The following is a 12,654-nucleotide window of genomic DNA, read 5'->3' as shown; positions in this document are numbered from 1 at the left end:
TATGTCAAGGGAGACAGCTCTAATTTCCTGTTTGGCATTGAAGACCTCCATCCATTGTTGAGAAAGCAGAAGCAGCATGTCCAGAGTAGAGTGACCAGGTCTGAAACCAAATTGATGATCAGAGATCAAGCCATTGGAGAAGAGGAAAGATTTCATATCTGAAGCAATGATGGATTCCATGACTTTGCTGATAATTGGGAGAAGGCTGATTGGTCTGTAGTTGCTAGGATCTGTTTTTGCACCTTTTTGTGCAAAGCGGTGATGTTGGCTGATTTCCAAGCAGATGGCAGATGACCTTGAGCAAAAGAGAGGGTGAAGAGAACAGAGAGGGGGAGTTAAAGAGCGGAAGAACAGGATTTTAGGACCCGTGGGCTGATGCCGTCAGGTCCAGTTGCAGAATCAGAGTCGAGGGCTGAAAGAAACTTTTCCACATTGTCAGGAGGAAAGGACACAGAGTCCAGGAGCAGCTGGGTACGACTGGGTACGGTGGGTACAGAGAGGGATGGGTTCGGGACACAAGATTTAGAGGCAAACAGAGTTGAGGCATTCAGCTTTTTCACGAACACCAAGGACGCCTTGGCAGCGATTACAGCTTTGAGTCTTCTTGAATATGTCTTTCAGCTTTTCTCATCTGGATTTGGGGAGTTTCTCCAACTCTTCCTTGCAGATTTGCTCAAGCTCTGTCAAGTTGGATGGGGAGTGTCGGTGAACAGCAATCTTCAAGTCTTTCCACGGATTCTCATCGTTTTGGATTCAAGATTCAATTTTGCACTCTAAAGCAGTGGATTCATGTCTGGGCTTTGGCTGGGCCACTCAAGGACTTTCATGTTGTTGTTCTGAAGCCATTCCAGTGTTGCTTTGGTTGTATGCGTAGGGCATTGTCCTGTTGGAATGTAAATCTTTGCCACAGTCTAAGGTCCTTTGTGATCTGAAACAGGGTTCTCCTCAAGGATTTGCCTGTATTTTGTTGCATTCATTGTTTCCTCTACCCTTACAAGTCTCGCAGTCCCTGCCGCTGAAAAGCATCCCCATAGCATGATGCTGCCACCACCATGATGGTATTAGATGGGTGATGAGCTGTGCTCGTTTTCTGACATACTTCAGGCCAGAGTTCAATTTTAATCTCATCAGACTAGAGAATATTTGGCCTCATGCTCTCAATCTTTCATGCGCCTTTTGCAAACTCCAGGTGTGCTGTCATGTGCCTTTGTCTTCAGAGTGGCTTCTGTCTGGCCTCTCTCTTATAAAGCCTTACACATTTTACTCTCTTATAAAGCCTGTTTAGCTCTTACACGAGCCTTGATTTGTGAAATGCTACAGAGACTGTTGTCCTTCCTGCAGGTTCTCCCATCTCAGCCAAGGAATTATCTAGTTCTGTCAGTGGTCATTGTGTTTTTCTTCACCTCCCTGACCAAGCTCCTTCTTGCCCATTTGCTCAGTTTGATTGGACGGCCAGCTCTAGTAAGAGTCTGGGTAGTTCCATATTCTTTCCATTTCCTAATGATGGAGCTCACTGTGTTCTTGGGAACTTTCAACTCTTTACACGTTGTTTTATACCCTTCCCCAGATCTATGCCTCCTCACAATTCTACCACGGAGTTCTATGGACAGTTCCTTGGATTTCATGGTAGAGTTTCTGCTCTGACATGCACAGTCAACTGTGGGACCTTATAAAGAAAGGTGTGTTTCTTTCTAAATCATGTCCAATCAATTAAATTGGCCACATGTGGACTCCAATCAAGTTGTAGAGACATCTCAATGATGAGGAAATTGGATGCACCTGAGCTCAAGTTGGACTGTCATAGCAAACGGTTTGAATACTTATTTGGCTCAAGACATTTCAGATTTTCATTTTTAAATTTTTTGTACCAATTTATATTTAAAAATCCACTTTGACATTATGGGGTATTAATGTGTAGATCAGCGACCAAAGATCTCAATTTAATCCATTTTAAATTCAGGCTGTCACAACAAAATGTGAAAACGTCAAGGGGTCTGAATACTTTCTGAAGGCACTGTATACGAGAAGGGGAACAAAAGCAAGGCACGGATGAATAGGGAACAAGAAACGAAGTGTGGCAGGTAGGCAAACAGGTACACACCGAAAAATAAAATAATAATTTGGCATAGCATAAAGACAGTCAATAAACTCGAACAGCGCTCGATAAAGCGCATACCTCCGCCTGGTGAACAGTTTACGTTTTGTATCCCACTGATGGGCCGGCTCTGGATTCAGACCTTAACCAAAATCTAATCGGCTTGTTCTAGTCACACACCCAATTTGTCCACCAAGTTTCGTCCGAAACAATCGATAACCTTTTGAAATATCGTGTTTTAGCCCTACCGCTCAATGGTGAATAATCACTTTTAAAGAATTCTCGTATCTGGATCCGTATTCGAATCTTCACCAAAATCAAATAAGTTCGTCCTTGTCACATATATCCAACCTCTCCAAATTTTGTACGAATCCGTCCACAACTTAAAAAAAATATCCTGTTCAAAGAAAGAACGACAAACAGACAGGGGTGAAAACATAACCTCGCCCACCGTCGGTGGAGGAGGTAACGGATGTGTCAGTCACCACTGGAGGGGAAAACCAATGAGACAAAAATAAGCAAGGACTTAGACAAAGAGCGAGAAATAGAAACACAAGTTGTGGTTCAGAGACGCAAGCAACGACTAGGAGACAACATACTCAGACGGGTAGGTGGGCAGCTGGGGTCACACACGTTGACGAGTGAGTGAACAGTTGGAGACATTCAGGCAGATGTGCGGGTCGGTAGTCTCTGGGTACACAGTCGGAGGCAAGCATGCGGACAGCTTGGTTGTCATCGGAGGAGGGGTGAGGGGTGGGCGGGACTATGCGTGAACAGGGGTACATGGACAGTTGGGGGGGGGGGGCACGCACGCAGGCAGATAGATGTGTGGGCAGTTGGGGGCACGTGGGCAGACAGGTGTGTGGGCCGTTGGGGGCACGCAGGCAGACAGGTGTGTGGGCAGTTGGGGGCACGCAGGCAGACAGGCTGGTGGCCAGTTGGGGGCACGCAGGCAGACAGGTTGGTGGCCAGTTGGGGGCACGCAGGCAGACAGGTTGGTGGCCAGTTGGGGGCACGCAGGCAGACAGGTTGGTGGCCAGTTGGGGGCACGCAGGCAGACAGGTTGGTGGCCAGTTGGGGGCACGCAGGCAGACAGGTGTGTGGGCAGTTGGGGGCACGCAGGCAGACAGGTTGGTGGCCAGTTGGGGGCACGCAGGCAGACAGGTGTGTGGGCATTTGGGGGCACGCAGGCAGACAGGTTGGTGGGCAGTCATCTGGGCACTCACATGGATGGGCAGATCTTCGGGGGGAGGAGGAAGTAGACATGTGGTCGGGTGTGTCATCGGGGGGAACACACATGGACAGGAGGGTGAGCAGTCAGATGGGCGGTCTGGAGCACACACGCGGACAGGCGGGCAACCGGGGACACCGATGCGCACTCGGATGGGAAACGAGGGACACAGACGTGCACTCGGATGGGCGACCGGGGACACCGACATCACATGTACTCGGACGGGTACCCGGGACACGCACTTGGACGGGCGACCGGGACACGGACACGCACTTGGACGAGGGACCGGGACACGGACGCGCAGTTGGACGTGGGACCGGTACACGGATGCGCAGTCGGACGGGGGACCGGTACACGGACGCGCAGTCGGACGGGGGACCGGGACACGGACGCGCAGTCGGACGGGGGACCGGGACAGGGACGCGCAGTCGGACGGGGGACCGGGACACGGACGCGCAGTCGGTCGGGCGACCGGGACACGGACGCGCAGTCGGTCGGGCGACCGGGACACGGACGCGCAGTCGGTCGGGCGACCGGGACACGGACGCGCAGTCGGTCGGGCGACCGGGACACGGACGCGCAGTCGGTCGGGCGACCGGGACACGGACGCGCAGTCGGTCGGGCGACCGGGACACGGACGCGCAGTCGGTCGGGCGACCGGGACACGGACGCGCAGTCGGTCGGGCGACCGGGACACGGACGCGCAGTCGGACGGGGGACCGGGACACGGACGCGCAGTCGGACGGGGGACCGGGACACGGACGCGCAGTCGGACGGGGGACCGGGACACGGACGCGCAGTCGGACGGGGGACCGGGACACGGACGCGCAGTCGGACGGGCGACCGGGACACGGACGCGCAGTCGGACGGGCGACCGGGACACGGACGCGCAGTCGGACGGGCGACCGGGACACGGACGCGCAGTCGGACGGGGGACCGGGACACGGACGCGCAGTCGGACGGGCGACCGGGACACGGACGCGCAGTCGGACGGGCGACCGGGACACGGACGCGCAGTCGGACGGGCGACCGGGACACGGACGCGCAGTCGGACGGGCGACCGGGACACGGACGCGCAGTCGGACGGGCGACCGGGACACGGACACGGAGTCGGACGGGCGACCGGGACACGGACGCGCAGTCGGACGGGCGACCGGGACACGGACGCGCAGTCGGACGGGCGACCGGGACACGGACGCGCAGTCGGACGGGCGACCGGGACACGGACGCGCAGTCGGACGGGCGACCGGGACACGGACGCGCAGTCGGACGGGCGACCGGGACACGGACGCGCAGTCGGACGGGCGACCGGGACACGGACGCGCAGTCGGACGGGCGACCGGGACACGGACGCGCAGTCGGACGGGCGACCGGGACACGGACGCGCAGTCGGACGGGCGACCGGGACACGGACGCGCAGTCGGACGGGCGACCGGGACACGGACGCGCAGTCGGACGGGCGACCGGGACACGGACGCGCAGTCGGACGGGCGACCGGGACACGGACGCGCAGTCGGACGGGCGACCGGGACACGGACGCGCAGTCGGACGGGCGACCGGGACACGGACGCGCAGTCGGACGGGCGACCGGGACACGGACGCGCAGTCGGACGGGCGACCGGGACACGGACGCGCAGTCGGACGGGCGACCGGGACACGGACGCGCAGTCGGACGGGCGACCGGGACACGGACGCGCAGTCGGACGGGCGACCGGGACACGGACGCGCAGTCGGACGGGCGACCGGGACACGGACGCGCAGTCGGACGGGCGACCGGGACACGGACGCGCAGTCGGACGGGCGACCGGGACACGGACGCGCAGTCGGACGGGCGACCGGGACACGGACGCGCAGTCGGACGGGCGACCGGGACACGGACTCGGACGGGCGACCGGGACACGGACGCGCACTGGGACGGGCGACCGGGACACGGACGCGCACTGGGACGGGCGACCGGGGACACGGACGCGCACTGGGACGGGCGACCGGGGACACAGACACGCATTCGGACAGGTACCCGGAGACACCGACATGCACTCGGACGGGCGACTAGGGACACGGTAGTGAGATAGGAGGAAAAAAACGCCTTTCCGTTCGCCCCGGGATTCCCGCTCTCTCAACCAGCTTCGCTTTGTCCACCAAAGAGTCTCTTGTACACTAACCGAGGGGTTGGTGTCATTCACCGTACCAGTCCTTCACTCTGTCTGCCACACACTTACATTGCATGGTGGCGGAAAAAGGTCTCGCAGCGCCGTAGAAGCGGCACAAAGACGCGGACTCTGTGTCCGTAAACGCCGATCCCCACGCCGGCCCCGCCATTCTGGTCGACAATCGACGTCACCACGCAGCCTACGTCATTCCGTAGGGTATAAGAACGGGGTTTCCAAAATATGTCATTACGCTCCCATATGTCGATGTGACAAATTGCGTGACATCAGGTCGTACCCGCAGTGCGTTTTCCGGAGGTTTTGAATATTCAAAATAAATAAATGAAAACCCTTACGGCTTCTGACGTCATGTGGTGTTTTAAAAAGCCCTCGAGTTAATTGCTGTGGCGACGTATTTCTCAAGAACATTATCGAATAAAATGTTCCATCGGCCCTTCAGCCTCGGGTGTTCGTGTTACTAAGTGTTCGCGTTAGTGTTCGAGACATTCATGTTAATAAAGGAGAAATGGACATTGTCCGAGGCAACGCTACGGTCTTGCACGAGTATTAAAGTTTAAATAACTAATAAATATCCTTCATTCCTTATTGTAGTGAAATCCTCCATCCTTCACTCAGTCGATGACTTTGTACTTGTTGGCAATGAGCAGGTCTGAGCTTTCGTTGTTTCATTCCATTAAAATGGTGAAACTTATCTTCGCTTGAATAAATTTCAGAAACACATTTTGTCATCAATATAAAAAGTTCGCATCATGAATTTTGTCCAACACGAAGTATTTGGCGTTAATAATTAGCACTATTTTCTTATAGCGTATCCGCTCGCGGGGCAGTGAGTTGGTCGCGCGGCGTAGTAATATTGACACCAAGCCGCCAACCATCAGTCAGTATTCTCACAACGACAAGCACCATATTTATCCAGCAATGGCGTCCTCCATGGAAGGGGTGGATTGCGATGATGGCGATACAAAAGGCGTCAAAAATCGGACCAACTGTGTGTCATGTCGTCATTTGTTATGTCTGCACACTGAGCTAGGTTTCTCCCTGATGGATACCAGTGCGTCAGTTGTTCTGCAGATCGCTTCCCCATGGCAGCAGGAATGGCCCGCGTTGTTTAACGGACTAGGTTGCTTCACTGCCTTTACCCACGAGCACCTGCACAACTCTATTGTGACCCCAGTCATCCAGCCACTGCGACGCGTTCCGCTCACGATCCGTGACGAAGTGTCTGCTGAACTCAAGCTCCTGTTGGAAGCTGGAATTGTTGAACCGGTCAATGCGGCCCTTTGGATCTCCAACTTGGTGGTTGCCAGGAAAATGTCGGGAGAGCTGCGTATCTGTGTATACCTTCGTGCAGTAAACAGGGCTGTCATCCCAGACAAATACCCCCTGCCCACATCTGAGGAACTGACCACCCAGTTCTATGGCTCCACCGTTTTTTCTAAGTTGGATCTTCGCCAAGGGTATCTCCAGGTGCTCCACCCCGATAGCAGGGACCTCACGGCGTTTGTCACCCACGCTGGAGTATTCCGCTACACTAGGATGCCTTTTGGGCTCAGTTCAGCCTCAAGCTGCTTTCAGAAAGTGATGTCCTCCATCCTCGCAGGGATTCCAGGAGTGGCAGTTTACCTGGATGACATTGTCGTATACGGGCCTGATCTACCCATCCACAACAAGTGCCTGCGCAGTGTTTGAGGCGCTCGTCAAACACAACCTCACATTGAATGGTGAAAAGTGTAGGTTCGCTGTGCCGGACATTGAGTTTGTGGGATTTCGCCTGTCAGCTAGTGGCATCTCCCCACTTCAGTCCAACATTGAGGCCATCCACCGCATCCTGGAGCCCATGTCAGCTGCCCATGTCCCTTCTTTCCTTGGCATGACAACCTATTATCTGCGGTTCCTGCCCCACTACTTCACTACGACAGCGCCGCTCCGTCAGCGGCTCAGAGAGTACGAGCCCTGGGATTGGACGCCGGCCTGCGCTGAGGCTTTCTGCCTCTTGAAGTCTCAGCTTACCATGCCACCTGTCCTGGCTCACTTCAACCTCGCCAGCCCCACCCCCATCACCTGCGATGCGTCCGCCACTGTCGTGGGGGCTGTGCTCCCACAGCTGCAGGATGGGGTGGAGAAGCTCATTGCCTTTGCCTCCTGGGCTCTGACCCCCTACAGAACAAAGGTATTCTGTTGGTGAACGTGAAGCGCTGGCCTGTGTCTGGGCTTGTGAACGGTGGCATTATATGTATCTGTATGGCCGCTTGTTCACTCTCCGGACCGACCACCAAGCTCTCACAGTCCTGCTGGCTACCTCCGGCACGGCCACAGACTGCACCGGCGGTCCGAACGCCTCCACCAATACAACTTTCAGCTACAGTTCACGCCTGGGCGGGACAATGTGGTGGCAGACATACTCTCCCGCTCTGATTACACCCCGGCCTCTACCGTCTGCCCTGACAGTGGGGAGCACGACCTCATTCAGCTGCTTCACTCTCTTCTCCAAGCCACGGTGTCCCTCCAGGAGCTCCAGCAGGCCTCTGAGGAAGACGCCATCCTCTCAACGCTCTGCACATACACCAGGACTGGATGGCCAGCCCATGTGCCAGAGGAGCTGACACCATTTGCCCGGGTCAAATAGGACCTGTCCTGCTGGAACAATACCTGTGTGGCCGGTGGACTCTGCACTGTCATCCCAAGTGCCCTGCATTTGCGTGTTTTGAGGATGGCACATGAGGGTCACTTGGGCATAGTGAAGCTCAAACAGAGTTGTCGGGACCTGGTGTGGTGGCCTGGGATCGACCAGGACATTGAAACCATGGTAAGGGACTGCGCCCCCTGCCTGGTCAGCGGCAAAACCGGGCCTCCAGCTATGCCTCCCTTGCAGCCACTCGTCTGGCCAACCCAGCCGTGGGAACATATTCAATTAGACATTTGTGGTGAAATACATAATGTGCCTCATCACCAGTACTTTCTGGTGGTGGCCTATGACCTGCAATCCAAATTGCCGGAAGTGACCCCCGTGGGTTTCTCCATTCACTACTAGGGCAATAGTGGACATCCTGGACATGCTCTTTGCATGCTGGGGGCTACTTCAGGCCATCACCACTGACAATGGGCCTCAATTCACCTCAGTGGAGTTTTCTTCATTCTTGGAGGACCATGGGGTTTGCCACATCCGCACAGCATTCTACCATCCCCAGGCTAATGGGGGAGTAGAGCGTTCCAATCAAACGCTGAAGAACAGCATCCGAGCACACCTGGCCCAGGGCTGCACTTTTCAAAAATCTTTACTCCAGACACCTACACTACAGAGCGACGCAACATTCCATCACCAGGGTCTCACTGGCATCACTGATTGTCGGCTGTGAGCTGCAGCTGCCCCTGGATAGGCTCCGGCACTCAGCAGCTCAGGCTCCGGCTCACAACACTCAGGCGGCGGTTAACAAGCACCAACGCCAGATGAAGCAGCGCTTTGACAGGACGAACAGGGTTAAGACTCCCACCATCCAGGTCTTGGATTGTGTCAGAACCCGTCGCCCTCATCGTGACAACAAACTGTGCTCCTTCTGGTCCTCGCCCCTTCAAGTCAGCCGTCAGCTGGGCCGAGCTACATTCCAGCTGACTGATGGCTCCTGTTGGCATGCTCGCCAGCTACGGAAGGTGCCGGATCCTTCAGATTTCAGTGTTCGCCTGCTTCCCTGGCTATACCTGAAGCATTGCTGAATGCACCTGTGGCCCTGCCAGGCGTGCCTGCCACCCTGACGGCTGCTGCACCACTGGACGTGCCTGCTTCCCCATTGTCTGAGCTGCAGCCTCCACGTGATGGGCTTCAACATCGGCCTGCCCGGGTCCGGGCCGTCCAGCTTACCTACGGGACTATGTATCCAGCTTCCATACCTGAACTTTAAAAATGGGGGGGGACTGGGGGAGGAATTTTATGTCTGCACACTGGCATGTTATGTCAGTGCTGTGAATTAATGTTTGCCTTACATTTGCTTTACGACGATGATGTTTTACGGTACCCGCCATGTTGGGCTGGAGTTGACTGATGTGTGCTTGATTAAAGCAGTCCGTTTGAAACTCATCTATTCGGTCGTGTCCCTTCTTCAACACAACAATATCATCTGTAAGAAACAAGATATTCGTACCATGACACAGATTCAATGAAATAAGTACCGAATAATAATTAATGGGATGGATGGTGTGTGTGTGTGTGTGTGTGTGTGTGTGTGTGTGTGTGTGTGTGTGTGTGTGTGTGTGTGTGTGTGTGTGTGTGTGTGTGTGTGTGTGTGTGTTCGTGAACAAGATATCTGGAAAAGCTCTGAACGGACTTCTTGGATGAAAGTTGGTGAGATGATTGCCCTTGGGATAAGGAAGAATTGATTAGTTTTTGGTGAAGCTCAGGATATTATTCCCGAACCAGGAATTTTTAGAAGGATTGTTTACCATTGGAAGATAGGGCTCTTTTTTTTTAAACATTATCTTCTATATATTCTATATTTAACATTGTGATATGAAAATAGTTGTGTATGTATGTATGTATGTATGTATGTATGTATGTATGTATGTATGTATATATATATATATATATATATATATATATATATATATATATATATATATATATATATATATATAATATTGTTACAGACGCGGTTTTAGATGTTAGTTTACCGAGCGGTTTGGTATTACCGCGTCCGAACAGTTACTCCCCGATTAGCCCGATTCCACCCGACGTTGACCAGATCGCCCCACAGATATTCAATCGGGAAACCTCTAAAGCGACCGAAAGAGAAGGAAAAGAGAAAAAGACAGAGTACGGAGGAAGAACAGATTTATTATACACACACAAGCAAAAAGGAAGAGCGACCAAAATTATTTACAAGCAATGGATGGAAAAAGCAGTCACACAGTGCATCGTTAGCTTATTCTACTCAATTTACTTAATCCCAAGACAACGAGTAGGACAGGACGTTCACACTTACACAGGGGATATTGCAGGCAGGTAGGGCTTGAGGTGGATTGCTTGAGAGGGAGGCAAGGTCGGAGGCAGCAGCTCTCAATTCCTCGCGGTTTTTGGCGGGAAAACCCTCCGTCGCGTATCCGCTGCTGTAGACGTCACGCGCTGGTTCGGCACACCTGCTCCTCTTCTTCTGGTGGAGCCGTCTCCCTCCTTTCAGCGCGTCTCTCCAAAGCTGGTTTCCTTGCCGAGTACCTCTCCTCTTTGGCTTGGAGCGTTTCGCATCTCACCGCTCCTCTTGGTGCCGCCTCTTCGCTCATCTCCCAGGTCATCTCGTGAAGCAGTCCCTTCCAGTCCCTTTTATTACCCCGGGCGGAATCAAGCCACCGGCTGCGAGGGCACGCCTACCGGGTCGCCCACCGCGGTGCTGATTGGCCAAGTGGGGTTGGCTCACTCCTCCCCTCTATGACGAGGTGGAGACACGCCTTCCTTCTCCGAGATTAGCACATGGGCAATGGCGGCTTGCGGGATTGAACACAACTCGCACCCTTTTTAAAGGAACTTTGGAGAGCGGAGATGTTTGGGGAAATTGCAAGGGCCTATGCTTATTTTGTTTGATACAATGCAAAGTCAATCTAGTGGGAAACACATATTTAGCCTACATAGAATAAGGAAATACACTATTTAAAAAGATATATCGTGACCTGCGTGTAAGTTTCATGGAATTAACTAGGAGGACGGCTGCGACCATTATTTACATTAACAGGGTGTTACACATAACAAAACCATACTTTTTACATTCGTTACACTTCCTCCAAAATTGTTACACTTCTCAAAAACCGTTACACTTCTCAAATTCGTTACACACTTCTCAAAACCGTTACAATATATACAGTCACGTGAAAAAGAAAGTACACCCCATGTAAAGTTTTGACTTTTTCAACATATTTCAACATACAGCTATTTGATCTTCATTTCAACAATATTGACAGATAAAAGTGATATAATATAACAAATATCATGAAACATTTATATCTTATAGTCCATTGTATAATTTAAATAAACATAAATGCAAATTTCGCATGTGGAAAAAGTAACCAAACCCTTGGCTCTAACAGGTGGGATTGCCCCCTTTGGCAGAAACAACCTCAAGTAGGCGTTTCTTATAACTGTCTACCAGTCTCTGACATCGACTGGGAGACATTTTTGCCCACTCCTCCATGCCGAATTCTTTCAGCTGTGCGATGTTTGAGGGGATTCTTGCATGCACAGCTCGTTTCAAATCCCCCACAACATCTCGATGGGATTTAGATCCGGGCTTTGACTTGGCCATTCCAGAACCCTCCATTTCTCTTTTCAGCCATTCCTTGGTGGATTTACTGGTATGTTTAGGGTCATTGTCATGTTGCAAGGTCCACCTTCGGTTGAGCTTCAACTTTCCGACAGATGGCCTCACATTATCCTCAAGCACGGTCTGGTACAATGAAGAATTCATAGTGGATTCTATGATGGTGAGCTGCCCAGGCCCTGATGCAGCAAAGCTGCCCCAAACCATAATATTTCCACCACCATGCTTTGCAGTTGGTATCAGGTTCTTGTTAAATGCTGTCTTTGGTTTTCGCCAAACATGTCTTCTGGTACTTGGGGCCAAATAGCTCTACCTTTGACTCATCTGTCCAGAGCACATTGTTCCAGAAGTGCTGTCTTTGCCGAGGTGTTCATTGGCAAACTTTCGTCTTGCTCTGATGTTCTTTCTGGACAGCAAAGGTTTCCTCCTGGCACACCTCCATGTAGATCAAATTTGTGCAGCCTCTTTCTAATGGTAAGACTCGTGCACTTTGACATCAACAGTGGCAAGAGCTACCTGTCGGTCCTGTGATGACATTCTGGGGTTCTTAGAGACTTCTTTCAGCATCTTGTGATCTGCTCTCAGGCTGAACTTCTGCTGGGCGGCCTGGCCTGAACAAGTTCACAGTTGTTTGGAATCTTCTCCACTTGCAGATGATCTTCCGGACAGTCGAATGATTGATTTCAAATTGTTTGGAGATCTTTTTAAATCCCTTCCCAGACTCATAGGCATCTATAACCTTCTTTCTGAAGGCCTCAGAGAGCTCTTTTGATCTAGGCATGGGACGCCGCACACTTCAACAACAAAGAGCAAACCAAACTAAATGTCTGAGGTTTAAATAAGACAGGTTCCTCCAAGATCCTC

At 52.7% G+C, this 12,654-nt stretch overlaps 1 protein-coding gene across 2 annotated transcripts in view; it reads right to left on the bottom strand.

Moving 5' to 3' along the window:
* Positions 1–5,691, bottom strand: part of LOC137421532 (mitogen-activated protein kinase 4) — a 41,478-nt gene extending 35,787 nt beyond the window's left edge. Inside the window, exon 1 of one of the 2 annotated variants that reach the window (XM_068107679.2) lies at positions 5,546–5,691. The gene's annotated coding sequence lies outside the window, so the exon portion shown is untranslated. The remainder of the gene's footprint in view (positions 1–5,545) is intronic. The other variant, XM_068107684.2, reaches the window with a different exon arrangement.
* Between the last annotated feature and the right edge of the window lie 6,963 nt (positions 5,692–12,654).

Source organism: Myxine glutinosa, chromosome 2, assembly GCF_964187855.1.
Source record: "Myxine glutinosa chromosome 2, kmMyxGlut1.1, whole genome shotgun sequence".
NCBI lineage: Eukaryota > Metazoa > Chordata > Myxini > Myxiniformes > Myxinidae > Myxine > Myxine glutinosa.
The sequence above is the reverse complement of the archived record's forward strand: the minus strand, read 5'-3'. Positions and strand labels throughout refer to the sequence as shown.